The 13,138-nt window shown below is 62.0% G+C and overlaps 1 pseudogene; it reads right to left on the bottom strand.

The window, feature by feature from the left end:
* LOC103645599 (vacuolar protein sorting-associated protein 51 homolog) overlaps window positions 1–12,766 on the bottom strand; it is a 41,633-nt pseudogene extending 28,867 nt beyond the window's left edge.
* Between the last annotated feature and the right edge of the window lie 372 nt (window positions 12,767–13,138).

Genomic DNA, 13,138 nt, shown 5'->3' with positions numbered 1-13,138 from the left:
ATGATCGAGTCGCTCGAACGGACTGATCTCTGACTTAATCGCACCCATCAGGCCTTTGCAGCTTTATGCTGATGGGGGTTACCAGCTGAGAATTAGGCGTCTTGAGGGTACCCCTAATTATGGTCCCCGACAGTAGCCCCCGAGCCTCGAAGGGAGTGTTAGCACTCGCTTGGAGGCTTCCGTCGCACTTTTTTGCAAGGGGACCAGCCTTTCTCGGTTGCATTTTGTTCCGGTGGGTGCGCGCGAGCGCACCCGCCGGGTGTAGCCCCCGAGGCCTCGGAGGAGTGGTTTCACTCCTCCGAGGTCTTAATGCCTTGCGTAATGCTTCGGCTGGCCTGGTTGTTCCCTCATGCGAACTGGCCGTAGCCCGGGTGTACGGTCGGGGCCCAAGTTCTCGGGCTGGTATGTTGACGCTGTCAACGGTTCGGCCGGAGCCGGGTTTGCGAGAGCAGCCCCCGAGCCTCCGCACAGGGCGAGAGGACGATCAGGGACAAACTCGGCTTTTTACATACGCCCCTGCGTCGCCTTTCCGCAAGGAGGGGGGGAAAGCGCCATGTTACTCTCGATGGGCGCCGAACATGGTGTCTCCGGTGAGCTGCAAGCGGGTAATCCGAGTGGACGTTCGTGCCCCGTTCGTTAGGGGTCGGCTAGGGGCCCAGAGGCACGCCCAAAAGTACCTGCGGGTGATCTGCCGGACCCGGTCCCCTGGCGACGGGGTCCGAGGGCTCGATGCCTCCCTCTGATGGGATTCCGTTACAAGATCGCTCCCGCTGGTCTCGGAAATGTCCTAGGGTACCTCGGGAGCGCAGCCCGAGCCTTGGTTATGTATCGAACGTACCCCTGGTCATCCCTCGCTCGGCGTCTGAGGCGGCTGTGAACCCTTCGGGGGCCAGCCTTCGAACCCCTGATCAGTAATGGGCGCGGAGCCCGAGTAGCCTGAGGCGGCCGTGGAACCCTTCGGGGGGCCGGCCTTCGAACCTCTGACCAGTAGTGGGTGTAGGGCCCACGCGATCTGAGGCGGCTGTTGAACCCCTCGGGGGGCCAGCCTTCGAACCTCTGATCAGTAGGGAGGCTCGGAGCCCGGTTCCTTCACGGGGAAGGATCCTTTTCGGGGTATCCCCCTTTCCCGGTCCCTGTTGCAAGAGATAGAGAAAGAGGAAAAAAGGAAAAGGATACGAAATCGAACGATGTGGCGTACCTTTTTTGGCGCGGTTATTACGGCGAAGGCAAAGCGTCGCCCGCCTCTCCCGCCAGAGGCGCCGCCTGTCCCACCGCGGAGTTAATGCGACAGGGCGAGTTGTTGGCCGGGCGGCCGTTGCGCGTGTGCGAGTCGTTCGAGGAACGGCTGTTTCACTTCGCGTTTTTTGAATCCCGCATCCGGTCCGGGCGGAACGCTGGAAACGGTCTCGCCTTGGTCTTTATATACCTGGGAGAGGGTCTGGTGACGGTTCTTCGCTCCGCTTCCTGCCTCCTCCTTTAGGTTTTCGCAACCCGAGAGACTTTAGCCAGAGAAGAGAAAACCGCCCTTCCTGCCCCTTGCGCCGCCATCCCTTCCGTTTTGGTGATGGCTGACCGGGTGACCATCATCTCGCCGCGCGATCCATGGCCCTTTTCCACGGTGACGGCAAGCGATCTGGAGGAGCTGGTCGGCGAGGGTTTGCTTCGCCCTCTCACCGATGAGCAGCGACCAGAATGGATTCCTCCCGTGGGCGGAGCCGCTCCATCCCCACCGCCGGGGTACGTCGTGAGCTTCGTCTCCTTCCACGAGCGGGGATTCGGTGTGCCAGCGGGCCGCTTTATGCGGGCGATCCTGTACCACTATGGGGTGGAGTTGCATAACCTCACCCCCAACTCCATCTCGCAGGCCGCTATCTTCGTAGCGGTGTGCGAAGGGTATTTGGGGATCGCCCCCCATTGGGATTTGTGGACTCATCTCTTTTTCGCCGAGCTTTTTGCCTCGCCGACGGGGGAGAGGAAGGTCCGCGCAGCGGTGCGAGCCGGCGGCTGCACCCTCCTACTGAGGCAGTCGCGGGCGTCGCAGTATATTCCGAGCTCGTATATTCCTGCCATCCTACGTCCTCGAACAAGGGGTGGCAGCGCCGGTGGTTCTACCTCCGGAACGACGGTGAGTTGCTCCCGCCGTTCTCCCAGCGAGTAGTCACCGCCGCCACCGACGCCTGGCGTCACGGGACCCCGCACGAAAGACAGAAAAACCTCGGACCCCTTCTCCAGGCCTTGGAGGCGTTGCGGGAGGGGGGACTCACCGCTGCGGGAGTGATTGCCGCCATCCACCGTCGGAGGGTGCTTCCCTTGGCGGAGCGACGGCTGTCGCTTTGGGAGATGACCCCGGAGGCTGACCAGGAGGGCTCACGGATGTCCCCTGATCCTCTTCCCTTCGACGCCCTCCAATGGCGGGTGTCGGCTGCGTTGGGGAAGCCGGACCCCCACGCCTTCTCCCAGCTTCAGATGCGCCCCGACCAGGGGTGCGTGACTCTGGTGAGTGTTCGCTCCTTCCTTCTTCATACATTGGGTTGCTCCTGGTTCTTACGATCGGGCTTCTTTCCCCCCTTTCTTCAGGAGGTGGGGTGGCACAAGCCTTCCCGGCCACGGGTCCCAGAGGATGCGGTGGACCGAGCAGCGCGGCGGGTCGCCGCGGAGGAGAAGAAGAAGAAGAAGGACGCGGAGAAGGCTCGGGCCCGTGAGCGGAGGCGGGCTCAGGACGCCTTGGAAAAGCGTCGTCGCCAGCAGGAGAGGGAGGGACTCCCGAGGGAGCCGTCGCCGGAGACGCCCGACGACGACGATGATGATGAGGAGGAGGACGACATGACCGCCCATCTCGGCCTCAGCCCCGGCTTGGGGTGCAACCAGGAGCCGTCGAGCCAGCCCCCGAGCGGGCCGACGCCGTCAGTCCCCGGAGTCGGGGCGTCGGGGTCCCGGCCCGAGGCACGGGGGCAACCCGAGAGGGCACCTGACCCCTCGGCTGGAGGAGCTGAGGTGACTCCGGGGGGCCAGGTCAGGGCGTCTGCTCCCCAAGAGCCGCCGCTCGTACCGGCAGCGCATGGAGGTGACCCTCAAGTCATGCGACAGTGCCCGGGCAATCTGCTCCCCGGGTGTCCAAAGCAAGGGTGGCGCCGAAGTTGCCGGCGAAGCGGACCTCGGCGGCTGTTCCGGGAGCTGGGATCCAAGAAACTTCCCCCCAGGCGCGGTGGATCATGGCCCGGAGCGGGTAAGTATCTCGGAATGTCTTCGTCTTGGCTTTCCATTCATATGTCTCGGCCATGATTTTCCTTTTTCCCTCAGCAAGCGAAGCCATGGCCAGATCGACCTGGCACCCCGGAAGGCCCTTAAGACGGTGCCGGCCTACGCGGCCAGCGCCGCTCCGGGCCTTGTCGTTCAGCCGACCCTTTCGCAGGGCGTTTCACCGCAGGGGGCTCGGGTGACACCTGTCGCTGGGGAGCAGGTTCCCGAGGCTGGCTCTTCTGCCGAGGCGGCCATCGTGATAGGGGAGGCGGCTGACGCCGACGTGGTCCCGAGCCCGCCTATCGTGCCGGCCATGCTGGCGCCTGCTGCTACCGAAGTCGACGCCATCCCAGTCGGAGAGCGGCCGGTTGCTGCCGGCGTCGAGACGGCTGATGCGTCGGCGCCCAGTGCCTCGGAAGAGGTGGGCGTGGAGGCGCGACCCGTCCAGTCGGGTGGCAGCCTCATCGCTGTGCGGCGGAGCCCCGGGGCCCGGCGCCAGTTGCTCCGGTTTCGGACCCGCGAGGCCTCGGACCCTGTCCTCGACGATGAACAGGAGGACCAGTCCTGGGATGAGCTCCGCGAGTGTGCTGAAGCAACGGTGGGGTCGCTCCGGTTGTCGCTGGAGGTTTTCTGCAGAGACGTCCCCAAAATCCTCCAGGTAACGGTTTCAGGCATACCTTTTCTTTTCTGTGAACGAGGCGTTCTTCGTGACGCCCCGTTTCCTTCCCCAGGATCTGACGGATCGGAGCGCCGCCAAGTCGTCGTTCATCCACCGCGAGGTCGATGTCTGGGGCTCGCCGCGATCCCTGAGGACCTCGCTCGCCGGGGCTACTGCGCGCCTCTCTCAGCAGGGTGCCAAGGTAGCGGACCTCCAGTTGTTCTGCACTGACCTGAGAGCCGAGGCAGCAGCGGCGCGCGCAGAGGCGCAACAACAGCGGTTGGAGTTTGTCCAGGTCGTCGAGGAGCGGGACCAATCTCGGGACCGGGCTGCCGAGGCCGAAAGCCGGGCTGAAGCCCTCGCAGCCGACTTAGCCGCAGCCCAGGTCGCTGCCTCGGAGCAGCGTGCCCGAGCCGGAGGTACGCCTTGGCCGTCCCTGGTTCTTGTTCTTGTCTGTTTCCTCCGCTTGTGTTTGAGATCTTTCTTCTGGCTGTTCATAGAGCTCGAGTCCGCCCTTGACGAGTCCGCCAAGGCGCTTGCCGAGGCGCTTGCCGGAGCTGCCGAGCAGAGGGAGGCCGACCTCGCGGCCATGTCCGAGGCCGTCTCGGACGTTTATCAGATCCTTGGCTCCGGCGACGTCCCTTCAGGAAGCTCCCCTCAAAGCCGCCTTCAAGCCTTGGGTGATCACGCGCGCGGCAGAGTCCGCGAGGCGCTACACCACGGCGTCAGGCGGGCCTTTGCCGTGCTCGCTTCCCACTACGTTGTGGACCTAGAGCGGGTTAGTGAGGGGTATTGGCTTCCTGACGAAGACGAAGCTGCCCTGGCAGAAGTTCAGCGGCTCGACGCGGTCGCCGCGGGTCCGAGCGCAGTGCTGGCGACCACCTTTGAGGCGGAGATCCTTCCCCCTGCGCCGTCGCCGGAAGCTGAGATGGACCTTACCGAAGGCGGGGACGGAGCTGAGGGCGCGGCTCCTTCCCAAGGTGGCGCCTAACTCTTGCTGAAACAGTTTCTGTTGGATGTGCGTGTGTCTTACTGCGGCCGCTGAGGCCTGAACACTTTGTTTTCATTGCATGAAGTCGTACTCTTCTTCCTTTTATTTTGCGTGTCCGGTTTAGCCTGTCAATAATAGGGTGGCTTCCCGAGTTGGGTCATTTTTCGTGGCGGGTGATGAGTGAGGTGTCCCTAACCCGGAGGCATAGGAGTTCCTCGGCTCAGTCGGCCTCGCCACTTACATGTACCCACGTTCGCTTCTCGGGGCCCTGCTTCTGACATAGCCGGGAGAACGCAAAAGCCTTTTTTGATCGAAAATTTTGGATGCGGAGAGGTACACCCAATCTTGACGCAGAGGGGTTCCCCCTTTTTAGCCCCCGAGGGAGGGTCGGGCTCTGCCGAGGCGAGGCCGACCCTTCCTTGACGACTAAGACTTGTGTGGGAGCGAGGTATACGAACAGCTCGAAAACATCTTAAGGGTAGAAGCAACGTAGCTGTCGGACGTTCCAAGCGTTGCCGTAGACCTCGCCTTGACCGCCGGCCAGCTTGTACGTTCCGGGCTCCAGAACGTCGGCGGTGACAAGCGGCCTTTCCCGGGGGTGCGTGTAGCCCCCGGGTACCCCCAGCAAGGGCTCGGGGTGCTGTGCGATGGTCGGGGTCTTCTCCTGGTTGGCTTCGATGCCCCTTTTGGAGATAATGAACTCCAAGACCATGCCCTGGGGCGCCCCGAGGACCCACCTTTCAGGGTAGAGCTTGACGCTTTTCGCTTCTTTTAGCTTGTGGATCTCCTCGCCTATCACTCTGCGCTTCTCCTTGTCGAATCGGCGCAGAGGCTGCTTGACGGGTCGGGCTCCGGCCCGAATACCCAGCGAGTGCTCGGCGACATCCCTCGGTATGCCGGGCATGTCCGAGGGACTCCACGCAAAGACGTCGATGTTTGCGCGGAGAAAGTCGACAAGCACCGCTTCCTATTTGGGGTCGTGCCCGGAACCGATCCGGATCTGCTTGGAGGTGTCGCCACTGGGGTCGAGAGGGACGGCCTTGACCATCTCCACTGGCTCGAAGTTGCCAGCATGGCGCTTCACGTCTGGCACCTCTTTGGAGAGGCTTTCCAGGTCGGCGATGAGGGCCTCGGACTCGGCGAGGGCCTCGGCGTACTCCACGCACTCCACGTCGCATTCGAACGCGTGTTTGTACGTGGGGCCGACGGTGATGACCCCGTTGGGGCCCGGCATCTTGAGCTTCAGGTAAGTGTAGTTGGGGACGGCCATGAACTTCGCGTAGCATGGCCTCCCCAGTACCGCGTGGTAGGTTCCTCGGAACCCGACCACCTCGAACGTCAGAGTCTCCCTTCGGAAGTTGGAGGGCGTTCCGAAGCAGACGGGAAGGTCGAGTCGTCCGAGGGGCTGGACGCGCTTCCCGGGAATGATCCCGTGGAAGAGCGCAGCGCCTGCTCGGACGGAGGACAGATCGACGCGCAGGAGCCCGAGGGTCTCGGCGTAGATGATGTTGAGGCAGCTGCCCCCGTCCATAAGGACCTTGGTGAGCCTGACGTCGCCGACGATGGGGTCGACGATGAGCGGGTATTTCCCCGGGCTCGGCATGTGGTCGGGGTGGTCAGCTTGGTCGAAGGTGATGGGCTTGTCGGACCAGTCTAGGTAGACTGGCGCCGCCACCTTCACCGAGCAGACCTCCCGGCGCTCTTGCTTGCGATGCCGAGCCGAGGCATTCGCCGCATGCCCACCGTAGATCATGAAGCAGTCGCGGACCTCGGGGAACTCTCCTGCTTGGTGATCTTCCTTCTTGTCGTCGTCGCGGGCCCTGCCACCCTCCGCGGGTGGCCCGACCCTGTGGAAGTGGCGCCGAAGCATGACGCACTCCTCAAGGGTGTGCTTGACGGGCCCCTGATGATAGGGGCACGGCTCCTTGAGCATCTTGTCGAAGAGGTTGGCACCTCCGGGGGGCTTCTGAGGGTTCTTGTACTCGGCGGCGGCGACAAGGTCCGTGTCGGCGGCGTCGCGTTTCGCTTGCGACTTCTTCTTGCCTTTCCTCTTGGCGCCGCGCGGAGTAGACGCCTCGGGAGCATCTTCCGATGGGCGGCCCTGGGGCTGCTTGTCCTTTCGGAAGATGGCTTCGACCGCCTCCTGGCCAGAGGCGAACTTGGTGGCGATGTCCATCAGCTCGCTCGCCCTGGTGGGGGTCTTGCGACCCAACTTACTCACCAGGTCGCGGCAGGTGGTGCCGGCAAGGAACGCGCCGATGACATCCGAGTCGGTGATGTTGGGCAGCTCGGTGCGCTGCTTCGAGAATCGCCGGATGTAGTCCCGGAGAGACTCTCCCGGCTGCTGCCGGCAACTTCGGAGGTCCCAGGAATTCCCAGGGCGCACGTACGTGCCCTGGAAATTGCCGGCGAAGGCTTGGACCAGGTCATCCCAGTTGGAGATCTGCCCCGAAGGCAGGTGCTCCAACCAGGCGCGAGCGGTGTCGGAGAGGAACAGGGGGAGGTTGCGGATGATGAGGTTGTCGTCGTCCGTTCCACCCAGTTGGCAGGCCAGGCGGTAGTCCGCGAGCCACAGTTCCGGTCTCGTTTCCCCCGAGTACTTTGTGATAGTAGTCGGGGGTCGGAACCGGGTCGGGAACGGCGCCCGTCGGATGGCCCGGCTGAAGGCCTGCGGACCGGATGGTTCGGGCGAGGGACTCCGATCCTCCCCGCTGTCGTAGCGTCCCCCACGCCTGGGGTGGTAGCCTCGGCACACCCTCTCGTCGAGGTGGGCCCGACGGTCGCGATGATGGTGCTTGTTGCCGAGGTGGCCCGGGGCCGCAGGCGCGGTGTTGCGCGTGCGCCCGGTGTAGACCGAGGCTTCCCGCATGAATCGGGAAGTCGCGACATGAGGTTCCGAGGGGTATCCCTGCCTTCGGGAAGCAGAGCTCTCGGCCCGTCGGACCGCAGCGCCTTCCAGGAGATTCTTGAGCTCTCCCTGGATTCGCCGACCCTCGGTGGTTGATGGCTCCGGCATCGCGCGGAGAAGCATCGCTGCTGCAGCCAGGTTCTGACCGGCCCCACTGGATGCGGGTGGCGGCCTGACCCTGACGTTGTTGGCGACGCGGTGCTGGAAACCCTGGGGCAGGTGACATATTTCTCCGGCCGGGGGTTGACTCGCCCATACCTGCCCGACGTCCCGGCGGATCGGCTCAAGCGCTCCTGCTCCCTCGTCGAGCCTGGCCTGCGCCCCGCGGACTTGCTCGAGCTGTGGGTCGTGACCCCCCGCCGGAACGGGGACCACAGCTAGCTCCCGCGGGATGTCGGCGCGAGGCACCGGCCTAGGGAGATCACTGTCCTCCGGCATGCCGAGATGGTTGCCTTCGGAGGGGTCCCCTAGCTCGACGTGGAAACATTCGCGGCTTGGGCCGCAGTTCTCGTCGTCGAGGCTGCGGCTACCATCGGAACAGTCGGAGAGGCAGTAGTCACATGCGGTCATGAAGTCCCGCATGGCACTGGGGTTGCCAAATCCAGAGAAATCCCAACAGATGTTGGGGTCGTCATCTTCCTCGGACCCAGAGGGCCCGTAGGTCGAGACGTCCGTCAGCCGGTCCCAAGGCGACCGCATGCGAAACCCCAGAGGGTTTGATCTCGCCTCTACGAGAGCGCCCGCCAAACCAAGGTCGCTAGGCGGGTTGAGGCTGAGTCGAAATGACGTAGGATGGGAATCGGTTGGTACCTTTCGGTCGGCGAGCAGCGACATAGTCACGTCGGGGACTGATTGCACCGCCGTCCCAGGTACGAGGGCGACGTCCTGCAAGCTCTCCACGAGCGCACTGGCGTCGTCCACTTGCTCGGGGTTGGCGTGTCGCGGGGAGACGGCGCTCGCCTTCGTCTCAAACGCGAGGTCGACGCCCGACGCGCCCCCCGTTGGGGTGCTAGGGATGTCGACTCGCTCGACAGCCGACGAGGCGCAGCCTCCCGCTTGGCCTTGGTTGCCCCGCCTCCTCCTCCGTTGGCGGGGGAGAGGACGGGGCGAGCTCGGATGTTGTTCTTCCACCACGCGGGGAAGACGTCGTCGATTCCGCCGCCGGCAGGCGGGCTGCCGGCCGCCATTGTCGTTGTCGCGCGGTGGTGGAAGGAGTATCATGTCGTAGCTGCCGTCGAAGGACATGAACTCAAGACTCCCGAAACGGAGCACCGTCCCGGGTCGGAGAGGTTGCTGGAGACTGCCCATCTGGAGCTTGACGGGAAGCTATTCGTCAACACGCAGCAGGCCCCTACCTGGCGCGCCAACTGTCGGCGTTTCGAGACCGGGGGGTCCCTAAGCCGACGAGTGAATGTCGCTGCGTGCCCCAGCCCAGATGGGTCGAGCGCGTGGGCGAGCGCGAAGGGGGGAAGCGAGGTGGCCGGAGATGGGCGTGAGAGAGGTGGAAATCCCGCGGCCTTCGTGTTCGTCCCGCGCCCAGGTCGGGTGCGCTTGCAGTAGGGAGTTACAAGCGTCCACGCGGGTGAGGGAAGCGAGCGGCCCCAAGAGAGCGCCTGTCCCGTCCTCGTCCCCGCGCGGCCAACCTTCTCTAAGAGGGCCCTGGTCCTTCCTTTTATAGTCGTAAGGAGTGGATCCAGGTGTACAACGGGGGTGTAGCAGAGTGCTACGTGTCTAGCAGGGGAGAGCTAGTGCCCTAAGTACATGCCGATGTGGCAGCCGGAGAGATCTTGGCACCCAGCTGGTATGATGTCGTGGCCGTCGGAGGAGCAACGGAGCCTGGCGGAGGGACAGCTGTCGGAGCGGTTGAGTCCTTGCTGACGTCCTCCTGCTTCCGTAAGAGAGCTGAGAGCCGCCGTCGTCACAGAGCTTGCGAGGCGCCATCATTGCCTATCTGGCGGAGCTAGCCAGATGGGACACCGGTCTTGTTCTCTGCGGCCCGAGTCGGCTCGGGGTAGGGTGATGATGGCGCTTCCTGTTGACGTGGCTGGCCTGCGCCCTAGGTTGGGCGACGTGGAGGATCCTCCGAAGCCGAGGTCGAGTCTGTCTTCCGTGGCCGAGGCCGAGTCCGAGCCCCTGGGTCGGGCGAGGCGGAGGTCGTTCGGCAGAGGCCGAGGTGGAGTCCGAGCCCTGGGGTCGGGCGAAGCAGAGTTCGTCGTCTTCTGGGGCTGAGCCCGAGTCCGAGCCCTGGGGTCGGGCGGAGCGGAGTTCGCCGTCTTCCGGGACTTAGCCCGAGTCCGAGCCCTGGGGTCGGGCGGAGCGGAGTTCGTCGTCTTCCGGAACTTAGCCCGAGTCCGAGCCCTGGGGTCGGGCGGAGCGGAGTTCGCCGTCTTCCGGGACTTAGCCCGAGTCCGAGCCCTGGGGTCGGGCGGAGCGGAGTTCGCCGTCTTCTGGGACTTAGCCCGAGTCCGAGCCCTGGGGTCGGGCGGAGCGGAGCTTCCTATGGTGCCTTTGGCAGGGCCTGACTGCCCGTCAGTCTCACTCTGTCAAGTGGCACTGCAGTCGGAGTGGCGCAGGCGGCGCTGTCCTTTTGTCAGGCCGGTTAGTGGAGCGGCGAAGTGACAGCGGTCACTTCGGCTCTGCCGGGGGGCGTGTGTCAGGACAAAGGTGTCAGGCCACCTTTGCGTTAAATGCTCCTGCGATTCGGTCGGTCGGTGCGGCGATTTAGTCAGAGTTGCTTCTTAGCGAAGGCAGGGCCTCGGGCGAGCCGGAGATGTGTCCGCCGTTGGAGGGGGGCCTCGGGCGAGACGGAGTTCCTCCGGGGTCGGCTGCCCTTGTCCGAGGCTAGGCTCGGGCGAGGCATGATCGAGTCGCTCGAACGGACTGATCCCTGACTTAATCGCACCCATCAGGCCTTTGCAGCTTTATGCTGATGGGGGTTACCAGCTGAGAATTAGGCGTCTTGAGGGTACCCCTAATTATGGTCCCCGACAAACATATTATAATATGACAGAATAGAGCTATGCACGACATATATAATATGCAGAATGTAAAACAGTAACGAACTGAATTGATCATACCCTCCCATGCGCTCCGATGATCCTGAACCTTGTCCAACTTCTCTTGCCATCCGGTACGAAATGAAGACGCCAGGAACCAGTGAAGAAGACAACGACGGACGTTGGGCAGTCGCATGGACGCTCCCCAAAAACCTAATTGCCAATCCCCCGTGCAAGGTCTCGAACGACACCGGCTTCGGAGGCACCTGCCCTCTCGCTTCTCTGTGCCCGCAGAGTCACGAGATGGAAATACCCTCACTCGGCGGCTGGACTGTGAGACTGAAAGTGTTTTCTCGTGTGTACCGAGTGACAGGTATGCTCCTCTATTTAACCTCTCGCAGAGGGAAGTTAAAGGAGAAAGGTCGCCGAGTCACGCCAAGAGTCGGCCAGCTCTCGCCGAGTCATGCCATGAGTCGGCCAGCACTCGCCGAGTCATGCCATGAGTCGGCCAGCTGAAAGAGAAGGGTCACTCGGCTGGCTGACGAAGAGACAGGGTCACTCGGCAGACGAAGAGACAGGGTCACTCGGCTGAAGTACACGGTTAGTGAGTGCTAAAAATTAACACAACCACGCCCGCTCGCCTGCCTGCCTGCCTGCCACGCCACGCCACGCCACGCCCGGCCCGGCCGGCGACGGCGGCGGCGCGCGCGCGCGTGTGGCACGCCCTTGTCCATTTCTTGACTTCTCAAGTTAAGTGGAATAAATCCCACCATATAAGTCAAGGCAAAAGACCCTTGGACTTCCAATGTGGTACTATTGGTATTCTCCACCATTACACACCATAGAGTTTATTCAATAAATGGGCCAAGCCCATAAAAGATCCAACAGATTAAGCCAAATTTCCACAGTAAGAAAATACCACGAAGAATGAACAGGTAAGTTGAGTGAAGCGAAAAAAGTATGTTATGCACATTTAACCACATAATCACTACTTGATTCTAGGCAGAACATGTATGTTGAGAAAAGTGTCACAGTCTGATAGTAACCTCCAAAGAAAAAGCTGGTAGCGCAGCCTCTGGAATAACCTTATCAATGGCGGTTGCATCCTCCCACGAGGAACCTTTTGATCACCAAAGGATAGTAGTCTTAATTGAAGACAGTTCAATAATCTTACAATAATATCAAATTCTTAAGCAAGACCATTGTTGCATTGTAGAAGCAGCATTAGAATCCTATCTAAGTCATGGCAGCAAAATCTCAGTAGAATTAGTAAGTTTCAATGTGAAGGACAGGCATGCGCAGTGGTGAATGTTGCAATACAGAGAGAATGGAATCCCTAGCTACAGTAACGGGTACAAAATATAGAACCCTAATGGGCCAGCACACATACGGCCCATAATACTCTAACACCCCCCGCAGTCGAAATTCTAGCCACTGTAGATGTTGAGACTAGACCGAAACCCCGTAAATACGGTCGTCGGAAGCCCCTTGATGAAGACGTCGGCGAACTAGGAGGCGGTCGGGATATGGAGGATGCGAACATCTCCACAGCAGGCGACCCGCTCGCAGACAAAGTGAAGATCGATCTCGACATGCTTCGTGCGCTGGTGTTGGACGGGGTTGGTGGAGAGGTAGACGGCGCTGACGTTGTCGCAGAAGACGAGGGTGCTCCGTGCTAGCGGACTGTGGAGCTCTTGGAGCAGCTGACGGAGCCAGGTTGCCTTAGCCACGCCGTTTGCCACGGCGCAGTACTCGGCCTTGGCGCTAGAGCAGGAGACGACCGGCTGACGCTTCGATGACAAGGAGACGAGGTTGTCCCCTAGGAAGAAGGCATAGCCCGAGGTGGACCGGCGCGTGTCTGGACAGCCCGTCCAATCGGCATCGGAATAGACGCGAAGCTCCGTGGCCGAGGAGTGGCGGAGAAGGAACCCGAAGTCGATGGTGCCACGCAAGTACCGCAGGACGCGCTTCATCGCGGTGAGGTGCGGCTCCCGAGGGTTGTGCATGTGAAGGCACACTTGCTGGACGGCGTAAGCGATGTCGGGCCGGGTGAAGATGAGGTACTGCAGGGCCCCAGCAAGGTTGCGGTAGCCGGTCGGGTCAGCGATGGGGGGGCCTGCGGCAGAGACCTTGCTGAAAGTTGCCTAGAGGAGGGTGAATAGGCGGAGTCTGAAATTTACAAACTTAAGCACACACTACAAACCGGGGTTAGCGAGAATTAAATTCGAGTCCGAAAGAGAGGGAAAACAAATCAACAAAGAAATAAAGTGGATGAACACGGTGATTTGTTTTCCCGAGGTTCGGTTCTTGCAAACCTACTCCCCGTTGAGGTGTTCACAAAGACC

The sequence above is a fragment of the Zea mays genome, chromosome 1, assembly GCF_902167145.1.
Source record: "Zea mays cultivar B73 chromosome 1, Zm-B73-REFERENCE-NAM-5.0, whole genome shotgun sequence".
In the NCBI taxonomy this organism is placed as follows: Eukaryota; Viridiplantae; Streptophyta; class Magnoliopsida; order Poales; family Poaceae; genus Zea; species Zea mays.
This window is presented reverse-complemented; position numbering and strand designations above follow the sequence as displayed.